This window comes from Bos taurus, chromosome 10 (assembly GCF_002263795.3).
Source record: "Bos taurus isolate L1 Dominette 01449 registration number 42190680 breed Hereford chromosome 10, ARS-UCD2.0, whole genome shotgun sequence".
NCBI classification, from domain to species: Eukaryota; Metazoa; Chordata; class Mammalia; order Artiodactyla; family Bovidae; genus Bos; species Bos taurus.
In genome coordinates this window covers 68,942,688-68,959,476 of record NC_037337.1, presented here as the reverse complement: position 1 = coordinate 68,959,476, position 16,789 = coordinate 68,942,688, and positions in this window count along the sequence as shown.

Sequence of the window (16,789 nt, the reverse complement as noted above, 5' to 3'; positions counted from 1 at the left end):
TATACCTGTTTATGGTTCTGTTTTCTATTAAGTTACACAAATATGCTCTTTTTAGATGGGCAAAGCTGAGAAAGATTTTCTTAGAGACCTAGAGCTAAAGAACCTATTGATACACTGAAGTATATCTAATAGCTCCATATTATACAAAATAGACAAACAATAAAAACAAAACAACACATTTGGCTAAAGAAATAAGGCATGAAAAGGCTAAATAAAAGAAATTTCTGAAAGGATGTGTGATTTGACAGTTTTAAATTTCCCTTTCTTCCATCAGCAAGTCTCCAGAAGAAGAACCCATTCTGATACCCTGATGCTTAGTAACAAACATGACAATGCATCAGACTGACCTTCTACTTCTCAGCAATAGCTGGTGAAAGCATCAGTCTCAACTATTTCATGGTATTTTTTTGTAATCAGTGCAACCCAGCTGCTGTTTCCTCTTGCACCAAGTGAATTGAAGCCCTCAACTGGTGCACATCACACTTTTAGATGTGTGAAAACCTGATACCTGTAACATAAATCACCATTCCTTTCTTTCCTGGGACTATGCACATGATTCAACATCCATATTAGGGTTGTCAGGAGCATGCCAGCTCAGTGCTGGGAAAATAATCCAACACCTCTCCCCAAAACAAGATGTCATTCTTCAAAACATCTTTAAAAAGACCTTTACACTTTCTGTAAGCAGGTGGATGTTTGAAGTAACGAACTGACTAGCTTCTAAGAATGAGTTTTCAAAAGAAATCCAACACAATTGTCACAATTATTGTTTATATTTCTTTAGAAAGTCGATGAGCAAATAGGATATTCTGCAGCAGAGAGTCCTGGGGTAGATCAGCAGGATCTGTGGGACCTAATTTACTTCTCTCACAAGGCAAGGGGTATCTCATTCTGATCATGAGTAGGTGCCTGTAGGATTGAAACGAGAAGGGTGTTTTGAAGACTCCTGCCATTTACTTGAATAATGTAGACTTGGGCTTAGATCTGGCAAAGAATTCAAAAAGAATAACCAGCAGTTAGAATGTCTGGTTTTTAATTTGTGCTTATCTTTTTCTGGAACACTTGTGGTGAATATGTGGTCTCACTCTTTTCCTTTCATACTCCTGGAAAACATTGATGATTCTTTGCACTCCTGCTTACTGAGTTCAAATTTAATTTGAGGCTCCTTCTCAGTTCAACACCTAAGCAGCTCCTACCAATCCATCGGCTATGCCATAAAAATGACTGTTGGTCCCCTGCTCTGGATGCTTGAAAGTTTTGTCGAAGTTATATATTTTATCTAATGTGGTTGGATGGGATCCATGCCCTTCCTGGTGCCTTCAAGTTGACTGAAGTTTCCAATCATCTAGGTTTAAAACATGTTCAGGATTTCTCCTCCCTGGTTTCTAGTTTCAGTGTCTTTCAAGTAAAGTATTGATAAAAACATTGTAGATACCTATAAATTAACCTAAATTCAGAATTCCTTTTTATTTTTGTAATGTTCTCCTTCAATTTAACTACTTTGCCCACACCTAGTACATTTCCAATATTTTTTTTTAGAACTCAACTTTATCAAGTTTTACTAAGGCATTAAATCTGGTTTTCATAGTAATAACTGTCTTTGTTAGCTCACATTTCGTCTACTTATGTAATATTTAATTAAATTGCACAATTAAAATAACTTGATCTAAACAGGTTTGGGAACAGTCTTAACTGAATCTTAGAAGGCGTTCAACAAACCAGTGGGAGCAGAATGCACAAGTATATGTAGTGGTGATAAGCATCAGCTTTTCCTGATCCTCGGTCAGTAGCTCCTACAGACGCAGAGGATGGTGTTGGTTAATCCCCTGAGTCAGTTAAGCAGAGGTCAGTTAGAGTCTGCACTGTCAAACAGAAGCCCCAACTCTCACTATAGAAGACACTGCAGCATGTTACCCTTTGTGTGTGCTTTCTTTTAAAAAAAGGAGCCAGTTTGCTGTATATGACTCAGGAAACTCAAACAGGGGCTCTGTATCAACCTAGAAGGGTGGAATGGGGAGGGAGATGGGAGGGAGGCTCAGAAGGGAGGGGATATATGTACACCTATGGCTGATTCATGTTGAGGTTTGACAGAAGACAACAAAATTCTGTAAAGCAATTATCCTTCAATTAAAAAATAAATAAATTAAAAAAGGAACCAATTAGCTTTAATATCCTTATTACTTATTTCTTGGGGGACTGGGAGCAAGTAATTCTTAATGGGATTTTTTTTTTAAACAAAAATACTGGAGAATCATACAATGCTGCCAGCACTGGACACAAGTCTGTTTATGCCTTTGCAGCTGGCCTTGTGATGGCAGAACCTTTCACTTAACCTTTACTGTTTATTATGACTTTCACATGATGGCCAAAATAATGGAACACACCGTCTTTCTCTGGGATGACTTCCACTGTTGAATTACCACTGCTGAATGCACCTTCCTCCTGAACTCTGCTTTTCTCTCTTGACTGTGATCATCATCATGTCTCCTGCACCAGAAGCAGGAATCTGTTCGTCTGTCCCTCGATCCACTTCACAGAGATAGTATACAGAATTCTGGCTCCTGTGCTGTTAGCACAGTTGATCATGGCTCCTACCAGAAGACCCCAGGAAATGCAGGATTTTGCACAGGAGGAACCACCACATCCTTGTTTCTACATCTGGAACCTGGTAAAAAACCACATTGCTTTTTTATTTTTTCCATTGTGGTAAACTCTATGTAACAACATTTACTCTTTTAAGCTTTCTTGGGTATGTAATTCAATGGCATTGAATTCAATCTCACGTTGTGCCGTCATCATCACTATCTTCAGAACTTTATTATTATTTTTTTAATTTAAATTTATTTATTTTAATTGGAGGCTAATTACTTTACAATATTGTATTGGTTTTGCCTTTATTTTTTATGACTACTAACAAACTCTATACCCATTAAACACAAATGTTTCCCCATTCCCCTCCCCTCAGCCACTGGCAGCCACCAAGTTACTTTCTGTCTCTATGCAGTTGACTATTCTAGATATTAATACTTCATATAGATGAAATCTATACTATCTATACTTTAGTGCCTGGTTTATTCCACGTAGCATGTCTTCAAGGTTCATCCATGTTGTCTCATTGCTTTTTTTAAAAAACATTTTATTTCATATTGGAGTATAGTTGATTAACAATATTGTGTTGGTTTCAGGTATAGAGCAAAGTGATTCAGTTATGCATACGCATGTATCTATTCTTTTTCAAATTATTTTCCCATTTAGGTTGTTACATAATACTGAGCAGAGTTTCCTGTGCTATATAGTCTTCGTTGGTTATCCATTTAAAATATGATAGTGTGTGTGTGTCAATGGTTTTCCTACTCAGACCACACCATCATAGCCTAGAGTCTCTAAACCCCATTGTACAATGATGAAGACCGTTTTGAGGTTGCCTTTCTTGCCCTAATCTCCTGCAAAGTGATGATCATCTGCCCTCCCCCAAAACGTGAATACCATCTGTGGGCGTTTTATGGAGACCACCCCACAGTCCCCCAGACTTGGTTGCTGGGCTCTATTCGTCCTTTCCAATGTTTTAGGATTTTCAAATGCCTGCTAAATCTTCTGCAACAATCAATTCAAATACACAAGTTTGGCTATTCAAATTACTTTTTCCAAAAGTACTTTAAAATGCATTAAGTTATTAATTGCCTGCTGGCACTTTAATCAAACGGGAAAATTGACATAGCCAGAGGCATGTGTTTTTGTGGAAAGAAAATTTATTTAAGAAGAAACAGCAGCTCTTACTGCTTAATTTAAACTGAGAAAACTGTGGAAAATCAACTGCTATGGAAAATTAATAAAACATTTCCAGCTGCAAACAGTGACTAATTGTACAAGATGAAGACTGCCCGGAATTAATAACTTGCAGTCTTCTGTGTGAAGAACCCCCCACCACTTCAATTTACTGGGAGATTAAATTACTTCTAAGTTTGCCATATTAAAACAGAACATGAATAAAACGTTAGTGAACGCACATCTATTATTTACTGTCTGTGATATGGATATAATTATTTCCAAACAACTACAATGTGACGTGACCAGTAATATTTAAATGACTCTTTTAGCAAAAGAATCTACTGCAACATTTTTTCCCCAAAGGGGAAAAATATCCTTCTCTTACTTCTAAAGTGATAAAACAATCCCTAGTGGACTGCTGCAGAGGGTACATCCCTCCCCCAGTGGACTGACATGTGCTCAGTGTCCGAGTTTATGTATTTCCCTCTATGTGTCAGATAGTACTTTGGGGGAGTATGTGCAGCAGAAAATCTCAGCAACTCATTTATGAGTTCTGATCTTAAATGGATGCTGAGCCAGAGTATACCAATGTAGATGCTTCAGGGCTTCCCCTGGTGCCTGATGTGACCATGAGCACATGAGTCTAATAGATTCCTTTATAGGAGAAGAAGGAAGGCCAGAATGATTTCCTGAGACAAGGGGTTTCACTCAAAAGGGACATACATTAGCACAGGCCCTGTCAGCATCATGGACACATCCTCAAAGTTTGATCATGATATCACATCACCTTGTAGGCTGTGATTTCCTCAGCAATAAAATGAGGATGAAATAACATAGACCAATGTTGTCCCTTTTCTCACTCTTTTGCCAGGACTGGATTAATTTTGCTGCCCCAAAGGGCCACCAGGAGGGTCTGTCAGTTTTCCTAGTACATCCAAGCTCTGAGATCCTATGAAACAAGATACAGCAAAAAGATGCCATTCAATGACTAGGAGAGATTTAAAGTGAGAAAGAGAAAGAAAAATTCAGAAAACTAGGAGCTCTATTTTTATGAAGTGACAGGATGTTTTAGAGGTCGTTTAACTTTTTGGTTTGTTTTTCAAATTTTAGAGATTAGCAAATAAGAAACCAAGAGGGAATGATCGAATTGGACGTGTGTATTTAGGAGATGTCTCAAAGATGGAGATTTTTGTGTTGATGTTTGACAGAAAACAACAAAATTCTGTAAAGCTATTATCCTTCAATTAAAAAATAAATAATTAAAAAAAAATGGAGATTTTCTTAGCAGAGAGGCCCTGCCACCCTTGGCAGCTTATCCTTTAATGCTCACACAGAGGGTACATTCAGCCTCTTGCTATTTGATATTGCTGGCAGGAAGGTCCGAGTATTGGCCTGGAGAGAATAAAGGCATGTTCTTTAGAAATGCAGAGGCTTAACCTGAAGCATAACTGGTTTGGGGTTTACCACAGAAGTTATCTGGACATATCATTTGATTTCCAGGTTTTAAATGTAATTCTAAACAAGATCTGGCCACATAGCCCTCTGCTGTATGACTCAGAGAGACTTTATCTGCCACCAAATGCCATTCAGGCTTAATTCTGCAGCAGTGAGTTGTATAAATTGGGACATTCTTTGAGGCCCTGGAGCATTATGGCTCTCAGAGGAGGAGAGATGAGGCCTGCTTCCTCCTCCCTGTTGCTCAGGCAAGACACTTTTTTAGGTTGTCTCTATTTGGGTTCATCTTGGTTTTCCTTTTTTAGAAACATTTAAGACTTGTGATAGCAGGTTGAGCTTTATCTACAGGCAAAGTGTCCAGCTGCAGATACCACTGAATCAGAGGAGTCCTGGGCAAGGTTCCTTGACCTGGCAAAGCTTCCTCTCCCTGCTGGAAAATATTCTCCAGAGAGGCATGAATTGATTGGCACTTTTTCAGTGACTGCTCTCCAGCAGGAGGTGAAAGGGTAGACCTCCAGATCCTGAATGGGAGCAGCACTAGGACGGGAACCAGACAGGGAGAACAGGACACAGGATGTACATCAGCCTGCCCAGGCCTGGGTGGACTCTGCCTTTTGAGAAGTGGCAGACTGACCTGCCCTCTTGCTTTCACACATCATTCCATGTATAGAGTTTGCCCCAACCTTGAATGAAAAAAGGATATTTGAAAAACATAAATTTGCCCTCAACAGCTGTCTATACTCAGTATCTCCAGCTCCCTTTCTTTCCCTTGAACTCACTACAGTCAGATTCTCATCCCTGCTACTCCTTCAGAACTGCCTTTGCCCAAGTCATCATGACCTTTACCTTGCTGAATCCAGTGCACACTCCTCATCCTCAGTTTATTTGACTATGAGGAACATCCAGTCCAGTTGATCTTTTCTCCTTAACACTTTTGTTCTTCGAAATTTAGACACACAAAGAAACATCAGAGGGGCATGCACACAGAAGAAGACCTTGTAAATGCACAAGGTGGTGGTGATCTGCAAGCCAAGGAGAGAGGCTGAGAAGAAACCAAACCTGCAACACCTTGATCTTGGACTTCCGGCTCTAGGAGAACTAGGAGAAAATACATTCCTGTTGTTTAAGACATTCAGTCTATGGTGTTTTGTTGCTGCTAAGTCACTTCAGTTGTGTTCGACTCTGTGCGACCCCGTAGACGGCAGCCCACCAGGCTCCCCCATCCCTGGGATTCTCCAGGCAAGAACACTGGAGTGGGTTGCCATTTCCTTCTCCAATGCATGAAAGTGAAAAGTGAAAGTGAAGTCACTCAGTCGTGTCCGACTCTTCCCAACCCCATGGACTGCAGCCTACCAGGCTCCTCCATCCATGGGATTTTCCAGGCAAGAGTGGGGTGCCATTGCCTTCTCCGATGGTGTTTTCTTAAGGCAGCCCTAACAATCTAATACACTTGTGAAGATGCCAACCACTGATAAATCAAGCGCTAATCAGTTAGTCTTTGAAAATTGTACTCAGACAAAAAATAGAAGGCAGCGATTTTGGCTTCAAAAAGCTTGTCATGTGTTGCCTGTGCAGAGGTACTTGCATGTTAGGGTGATTCTCCACTTCCCTCTCTAGCTAGCCCCAGCTGCCATCCCATGATGCTCTGCTTGGTTCTCAGAGATGCTGAACTGGGGGATTGCATCACCTAGGCTCTCTTGCTCTTAGGCTTCCAACTGGGCTTAGACAATGGAAATTAACAGCAGGGGATGAGAGGTGGAAAAGAGAGCTAAATTAGTCATTGTAGTCCCTCTCCTTAAGGGCCAGTTTTGTGTCAAAGCCTGGCTTCTTCCCAGCAAGAACTATCTCTAGGATGTCATCTGCATCCCCTCCCCTTGTTTCTGTAGGCCTACAATGGCCATGGCTTCTTGTCACTCCTCATCCACAGATGCTCTCTCCTCTTGTCGATTCTCTTAACCCCCTAACCACACCTCTATAAAGGATCCTAAGTTTACTAAGCTCTCTTTGATTAGACCTTTCTGAGTATGCTATTTGTTTCCCATGAGAACTCTGACTAATACAGAGAGAGAGAATAGTATGGTGAGAAAAACCATCACTGGTCAGACAGTCCTGGATTTTTTTTTTTTTAATTGAAGTATAGTTGATGTGCAATATTGTATGTTACAGATATACAATATAGTGGTTCACAATTTTTAAAAGTTTTACTGCATTTATAGTTATTATAAAATATTGACTATTCCCTGTGTTGTAAAATATTTACTTGTAGCTGGTTTTATATGTAAGTTTGTATCTCTTAATCCCCTACCTGTTTATTGCCCTTCCCACCTTCCCTCTCCCCATTGGTAACCATTAATTAGTTCTCTAGATATGTAAGTCTGTTTCTTTTTTGTTATATTCACTACTTTACTATATTTTTTAGAATTTATGTATCAATGATAGCATATAGTATGTCTTTTTCTGATTTTTTCACTTAGCATAACATCTACCAAATCTACTCATGTTGTTGCAAATGGCAAAATTTCATTCTTTTTTATGGCTGAGTAGATTTACATTGATTGTATACATACACACACACACACACATATATACAGTATGTATATATATACACATATACATACAGGAGGAGGAAATGACAACCCACTCCAGTATTCTTGCCTGGAGAATCCCATAAACAGAGGAGCCTGGTGGGCTATAGTCCATAGGGTTGCAAAGAGTCAGACATGATTGAAACACTTAACACACACACACACGTATACGTATACGTGTGTGTGTGTGTGTATACGTGTGTGTGTGTGTGTGTGTGTGTGTATAGATAGGTATTACCTGGTGGCTTCCCTGGTTCAGATGGTACAGAATCTGCCTGTGATGCTGAAGTCCTAGGTTTGACCCCTGGGTCAAGAAGATCCCTTGGAGAGGCAGTGGCTACCCACTCCAGTATTCTTGGAGCTTCCCTGGTAGCTCAGGTGGTAAAGAATCTGCCTGCAATGCTGGAGATCCAGGTTTGATCCCTGAATTGGGAACATCTCCTGGAGAAGAGAATGGCTACCCACTCCAGTATTCTTGCCTGGAGAATTCCATGGACAGAGGAGCCTGATGGGCTATAGTCCATGGGGTTGCAAAGAATTGGACATGACTGAGCAACTGACATTTTCACCACACTATAAATATATATATATATATACACCGAGCAACTAACATATATATATATATCATATATATATATATATACACACACACACCACATCTTTATCCATTCATCTGTTAATGGATATTTAGCTTGCTTCCATATCTTGACAACTGTAAATAATGCTATGGTCAGACAGCCCTGAATTTTAATACCAGCCTATCGATAAATAGTTGCACTATTCTGTGCATACTTTTTGTCTCTCAGATCCTCAGTTTCTCCTGAACATTATAAAGTATGTATAACAATGCTTTTCTTACAGGGTTACTGAAAAGATAAAATAAGATACAGTCTTTGGCAAACGGTAGGTGCTCAACAGTGGTATTACAGAAGTAGATGAAGTAGTTGGTTTTAGTTTATAGGACATTCTTACAAATACTAATCTTAAGCCCAAAGAAATAACTTTGTCATGAGAAAGTTTCAGGTGCCACAGCAATTTCAAAGAAGAGATCAAGGCCCTGACAGGTCTCCTGTGCTGGGCAAAACTGATGGTTCCAGGCTATGGGAGACACACCCCTTCTCCTAGTTATCCAATGCAACACTAATTAGATGATATTTTGAAGGGATTTTGCAGATGTAATTAAGGTTCCATATCAGTGGACCTTAAAACAGAGAGCCTACTTAATCATAGAAGTACTTTAGAAGCAGAGATTTTTCTCAGGCTGAACATAGAAGGGGAAGGCAGAGGAACACACCTTGGCTGACCTGGCAGAAAGAAAAACATCCACGTTGTTAACTGCCTGCAGGAGGCCACATGGCAAAGAATTGTGGGCAGCCTCTGGGAGCTGAAGAAGGTCCCCAGCCAACTGCTAGCAGGAAAATAGAAAAACAAAGATCTCAGTCCTACAACCATAGGAAGTGGATTCTGTCTCAAAAAGACCTCAGACCCCAGATGAGAACCGTGGCCTCGGCTGACACTTTGATTAGAGCCCAGTGGATTCTGCCCTCCAGAAACTATGAGAAATAAATTTGTGTTGTTTTGAATCACCAAGTTGGTGGTCAATTGTTTCATAGCAGTAGAAAACTCATTCCCAACCTCTATGGCAGCAAGTTCCTTTTCTGGTTATAAAGAAAATGCTTTCTGGTCCCAGCTAGTCGCTGCATCGCTCTGTTTCTTGGCTTTCCCATCAGCAAATGCACATGCTTCCCTACACTTCCAGCTCACTTATCTTGAATGTTCACCCTCCAGGAACAAGATTTCAAACAACATTAAGTAATAACAGCCACACATCAAGCTTCTGCCCGTGATGGGAAACAAAATCATCTGTGCAGCTATTGGCCAAAGGGATAAACAAGTGAGGAGAAACAACACACAAGAATAGTTTCTGATTTCAGGTGACATTTTTAGTAGGCTCACTTAATTTCAAAAATGGTAATAGAAGCCTTTGGAAAATTCCACAATTCAAGATAGGAAAAGGAAGGCTTACCAAAAGGTAAACACTTCAGTTCCTTTCTGCACATTGTTTCTTTAGGCTACTAAGCTTGCTGTTTCTCAGGGGGGCCATAGTGCAAACAACTAAAATCTTAAAGAAACAATCAAGTAAAATCAAGCATGTAGGAAACTTTATGTAGTAGAGATGGGCTAGAAAAGAAAAATGGAATTTAATTAACTGTCTTGGTTAAGCAGAGCAGATATTAGCCTTAAGAATCAAACCTACTGTTTAAGGAACTTTCTGAAGTGTGTATTTATAAGAGATTATCAGCTATAAGGGAAGAGTCTTACTTTAGTGGCACATGTCAATCCACTTCATTATCTATTACACATATTTGATTTTCCTTTTTTTCTCCCATTATTTGAAAATCTGTGCTTTAGGTGGATCTTCATGATTTGGATCTATTTAAAAACATTTTTTATGAGCATATAAGGGACTCTAAATTCTTTTTTGAATCCTTATTGTTTCTCTGTTCTTTGGAATAATATGCAGAATTGAGTTTTGCAATATAGTGCTAAGGTCTTTGTTTTATTATGGAGCTAATTATTACCATGGGTCATTATAAGATAAGAAGCCACAAATACATTAGTGATGGCAGAGATCTAAGCAGCTAATATAGCGTACATGCTTGGATAAGGATATATTCTTGCAAAGATATCTTTACATTTCAGTAATTAAGTGTGTCATATTAATTGCATGGCCCTTTCATAAAACCTTGCAAAAAAAAACCACACACACCAAGAACTTTTCCTCTTGATATCAGATTAGAACTGATTGCATAATTACATTACCTGGATAATTAAATACAAATCTGATAGGTTCAGAACGGTACAATGTTGTGGTTTCATTTTCTAATAGAATTACCCTGCCTTTGGTTTAGAATCCTTGCTAAGCAATGGAGATCCAATTACTTAGTGACATGACATCAGCTCCTCAGGGACCTTTCCTCAGAGAAAAGGCTCAGATTAAAAATTATTCAGGGAGCTTCCTTCTTGTTCCATTACTGGGATCTAAATCATAGGAATTAGAGATGTGAGAGATCTATTAGGCTTTTTTCTCTTATCCAAGGAGCAAGGGAAGAGTGTTCATCAAACATTGTTCTTGGTTTGCTAAGGTCCAATTTAGATTTAAAAAAAAAGAACATTGTTGGGATGAGACACTCCTCCAGCCCCTGAAAGACACATCTTTTCTGTCACCTCACAGATTCTTTAATGATAATCTGAAGATACATTTACTTGCCAAGATTAGGGTGATAAAATGGCTGTATTTCCGACAGAATAATTACTTCATGTCAAAAATAATTTTAGGCAAAATTAAATAGGAATATCCTCATGTGAAGGTTATCTTCAAGTAACTCTGAAAATAATTCTGTTAGATTTGACAGACTTCATTGTTTGGTTTGATGACAGACCTTGAAGCCATGTTTGTAGGTCAGAGCCCAATTCTTTTCATACCAGCTTCAGCTCTCTGAACGTTTTTCAGTCAGGTATGCAAAGAAACACCATCATCACCTCTACCAGTGGGAATGACTGGGCAGAGCGTGTTTCCCATGTTTGCTGTCCGTGTCAGTTGTATTTTAGGTCCTGCGTCTGTGGCCATCTGGAGGTCAGCTTGGAAGTCCTGCTGACCTTGATCACGCTGGCTTTCCTGTTAGGTGTTAGGCTTGCTGTCGATTGGTCTAGGCTATGTGACTGGAGTGACAGCATCAGGCTAGCCTCAGCTTGTCCCCTGGTGATGGCAGAAGTTCAAGGGAGAGCAAAATCAGTGCCTGAGCCCATATCAAACCTCTGCTTGCAGCCTATCTTTTAACATTGCCTTAAACATAGAAAGATGTAAATCAAATCTCTAACGATTATACAGTGGAAGTGAGAAATAGATTTAAGGGACTAGATCTGATAGACAGAGTGCCTGTTGAACTATAGACGGAGGTTTGTGACATTGTACCTGAGACAGAGAACAAGAACATCCCCAAGAAAAAGAAATGAAAAAAAGCAAAATGGCTGTCTGAGGAGACCTTACAAATAGCTGTGAAAAGAAAAGAAGCAAAAAGCAAAGGAGAAAAGGAAAGATATACTCATTGGAATGCAGAGTTCCAAAGAATAGCAAGGAGAGATAAGAAAGCCTTCCTTAGTGATCAGTGCAAAGAAATCGAGGAAAACAATAGAATAGGAAAGACTAGCGATCTTTTCAAGAAAATTAGAGATACCAAGGGAACATTTCATGCAAAGATGGGCTCGATAAAGGACAGAAGTGGTATAGACCTAACAGAAGCAGCAGATATTAAGAAGAGGTGGCAAGAATACACAGAAGAACTATACAAAAAAGATCTTCATGACCCAGATAATCACAATTGTGTGATCACTCACCTAGAGCCAGACATTCTGGAATGTGAAGTCAAGTGGGCCTTAGAAAGCGTCACTATGAACAAAGCTAGTGGAGGTGATGGAATTCTAGTTGAGCTATTTCAAATCCTGGAAGATGATGCTGTGAAAGTGCTGACCTCAATATGCCAGTAAATTTGGAAAACTCAGCAGTGGCCACAGGACTGGAAAAGGTCAGTTTTCATTCCAATCCCTAAGAAAGGCAATGCCAAAGAAGGCTCAAACTACAGCATAATTGCACTCATCTCACACACTAGTAAAGTAATGCTCAAAATTCTCCAAGCCAGGCTTCAACAGTACATGAACTGTGAACTTCCAGAGGTTCAAGCTGGATTTAGAAAAGGCAGAGGAACCAGAGATCAAATTGGCAATATCTGCTGGATCATTAAAAAAGCATAAGAGTTCCAGAAAAACATCTATTTCTGCTTTATTGACTATGCCAAAGCCTTTGACTGTGTGGATCACAATAAACTGTGGAAAATTCTGAAAGAGATGGGAATACCAGACCACCTGACCTGCCTCCTGAGAAATCTGTATGCAGGTCAGGAAGCAACAGTTAGAACTGGACATGGAACAACAGACTGGTTCCAAATAGGAAAAGGAGTATGTCAAGGCTGTATACTGTCACCCTGCTTATTTAACTAATATACGGAGTACATCATGAGAAATGCTGGGCTGGATGAAGCACAAGCTGGAATCAAGATTGCCGGGAGAAATATCAATAACCTCAGATATGCAGATTACACCACCCTTATGGCAGAACGTGAAAAAGAACTAAAGCACCTCTTGATGCAAGTGAAAGTGGAGAGTGAAAAAGTTGGCTTAAAGCTCAACATTCAGAAAACAAAGATCATGGCATCCAGTCCCATCACTTCATGGCAAATAGATGAAGAAACAGTGGAAATTGTGGCAGACTTTATTTTGGGGGGCTCCAAAATCACTGCAGATGGTGACTGCAGCCATGAAATTAAAAGGCGTTAGCTCCTTGGGAGAAAAGTTTTGACACTTAGACAGCGTATCAAAAAGCAGAGACATTACTTTGCCAACAAAGGTCCGTCTAGTCAAGGCTATGGTTTTTTCCAGTAGTCATGTGTGGATGTGAGAGTTGGACTATGGAGAAAGCTGAGCACCAAAGGATTGATGCTTTTGAACTGTGTTGTTGGAGAAGACTGTTGAGAGTCCCTTGGAATGCAAAGAGATCCAACCAGTCAATCCTAAAGGAAATCAGCTCTGAATATTCTTTGGAAGGACTGATGTTGAAGCTGAAACTCCAATACTTTGGTCACCAGATGCGAAGAGCTGACTCATTTGAAAAGACCCTGATGCTGGGAAAGATTGAGGGCAGGAGGAGAAGGGGATGACAGAGGATGAGATGGTTGGGTGGCATCACTGAGTCAATGGACATGGGTTTGGGTGGACTCCGGGAGTTGGTGATGGACAGGGAGGTCTGGCGTGCTGCAGTCCATGGGGTCAGACACGACTGAGTGACTGAACTGTACTGTACTGAACATAGAAAGATACATGGTGAGCTCAGTGTCAGCCACAGGGTGCTCTCTATGTGTGTTCCACACTTCCCTATCCTATACTGTCTCCTGGAGTTTGCTCAAATTCATGTCCCTTGAGTTGGTGATGCTCTCTAACCATCTCATCCTCTGCCACCCTCTTCTCCTTTTGTCTTCATTCTTTCCCAGCATCAGAGTCTTTCCCAATGAGTTGGCTTTTGGTAGCACAGGGTGCTACCATCAGGCTATCCTGCCCATGGAGGAAGGCAAAGGGACGTGACAAAGGGCATGGATACAGGGAGGAATTAAAATTTGGGGCCATCGTTGCTATTTACCACACAGTTCCATCAGCAACTATGAGATTGCTCTTTTATTTAATCTGGAAAAGATCTCTTTATTATTAAACTGTATCTTAGATGACCTTCAGTCCTGGAGTAAGTTTAAAAATGAGCCATTAAATGGGATATTGTAGAAAAAGAGATATAGTGTCTTCATTATCTTTGAGTCCTTTGGTCATTATTGAAATTGCTAATTAGATATATGAAATGACTGGATGGCATCACTGATTCATTGGTCATGAACTTGGGGAAACTCCAGGAAATGGTGAAGGACAAATAAGCCTGATGTGCTGCAGTCCGTGGGGTTGCCAAGAGTTGGACACAACTTGGCAACTGAACAGCAACAATTAGAAAGATAATCTTGCCTGCAACTGATGTGAAAGTCACTCAAGTCATGTCCGACTCTTTGCAAACCCATGGACTATACAGTTCATGGAATTCTCCAGGCCAGAACACTGGAGTGGGTAGCTGTTCCCTTCTCCGGTGGATCTTCCCAACCCAGGGATCGAACCCAGGTCTCCCGCATTGCAGGTAGATTCTTTACCAGCCGAGCCAAAGGCTGCAATTTACATCTTTATTTAAAATTAATTTTTGTTAGGATATAGTTGATTTATAATGTTGTATTTAATATCTTTTTCCTTTAAAAATTTTTTATTTTATTTATTTAGTTTTGGCTGTGCTGGGTCTTCATTGCTGCATATGGGCTTTCTCTGGTTGTGGCAAGCAGTGTGGGGGTGGGGGCTACTCTTCTTTGCAGTGTGAGGGCTTCTTATTGAGGTAGATTCTCTTGTTGTAGAGCACAGGTTCTAGGGTAGGTGGGTTTCAGCAGTTTCATAGAACTTTTTTAAGTATAAAATAATGCCCAGTTGGATTATAGAGATTTCTCATGGCTTTGAGTATTTTGGTCACAACTTTCAAGGTCATGTTAATGGCAAAGGTGTTTTTCAGATGAATCTAAATGCTTTCAGGCTATCTTCATTTCATACCACTGATGGCATCTTCCAGATGGTGTGTTTTTCACTGCACAGCAAGATCACAATATGATTTGAAGTTTTATGAAGTATTCAAATGTAAATGACAAGTAATGTTTCCATAACTTTATTTAAACCTTGTGAGTTGACCGAGAAATGTTGATTCTTCATTAGCAAACTTTGAATACATTTAAATATGGAAGTTTTTATGTTTATGTCTTATCTCCTCAAGGAAATTGTAAGCTCCTTAAGAAGAAGCACACAGGCTTACATTTATTCCCTGGAGAATACTAATTGCCTAGAGAAGACTAGTTACTTGATCAGGACCTACACTCTTGCCTCATAATACAGAAGGGATATTTTTGTTCTTTTACTGAGATTCTCAATCCTGTAGCAAGAGAATGAATTCTGGGGACAAAGACATTGCTTAGCATGTAAAATTTATTTAGAATCTTTAAATCCAGGACCAAGTGTGTATTCTCATGGGACATTTCACTGTCTATAAAAAAATCATTGACTTTATGTAAAAGGCAGTTTTTTAAAAATGTCGTGTTCTGGGCCATCTGGATGACAAATATAATGAAGTCCTGCCATGTAATTTCAGCACCAAAGTCTGTGATTGTAGTATTATTGGAGTCTAGTAGTACTTTCACAGTTTCAGGCTAATGAATAGAGAACACCACAAGCTCAATACATAAATCACATATTAGATTTTCACAATTGCATCAGAAATATGAAATAGAATGTATATTGTGGTTGAAAAGAACATTATGGCAACACTTATTCAGAGAAGTGATGCTTTGATCAGTAAGTAATAAGGATCAAATGATGTCAAGGTATTTGGTTTGAAAAACATTTTCCAGGAATTCAGGCAGTTTCATTGGTATGCCCAGCTCAATAGAATGAGGGAAGGGCAGGCAGCACATAGTCATGTTGTACGTGGTAATTCAATTTCAGAGAAACATTATGGATCTATTACATTAATGTTTTTAATTTGAATTTTATTAGGTTTGCAATTCGTTTGTAATTAGTGCACAGACTTTGGCTTTATAATTGAATAAGAACTGCAAGAGAGTGAATTCATCATGAGTTTTATGTTCATACATGTTTAAGTAATATTATTATAAACATAATTGAAATCAACATCTGGGCATCAATGGGAGCTTCTTTGAAAGGGATTTTATGGTACTCACACTGAGAAACTTTGATGCAACATTTATATACTAGGACAATTTCCATTTTTATCCCAGAGAACTTAGGTATTTTAAGAGTAATTTGAGCAAAATAATTGATTAAAGAAAAAGAGTATATGTGTGTGTGAACATAAACTTGTATACATCTTACCCAAAACTCCAAAATGCTTTGAAATCCTAGAAGATAAATTATATCTACATATATAGTCTTACAATAAAATGTTATTATAACATTGCATCAGGAAATTGAAAATAAAGCCCAACATGGCTAATCCCAACCCAGGACTCTTAAGTTTATGCAGTTGAACTATGTTATTAATAATTCCCGTCATGGAGTAGAATCATATTAACCCATTAGGATACGTTGTTTCTTGTTTGCATTTTTCTCCGTGGAATTTTCATGCCAAACGCAAGCACAGGAATGGAGAGTTGAGTCTGCTCTGCTGGAAAGATGTAAATGGCACTTACTAGTTCACCTGTTCATCGTCACTGAGACACTTCCTAGGGAAGTGCCTGAACCTGAGAATCATTTCATCAGGGAGATGCTTGGTGCCTGGTCTTTAA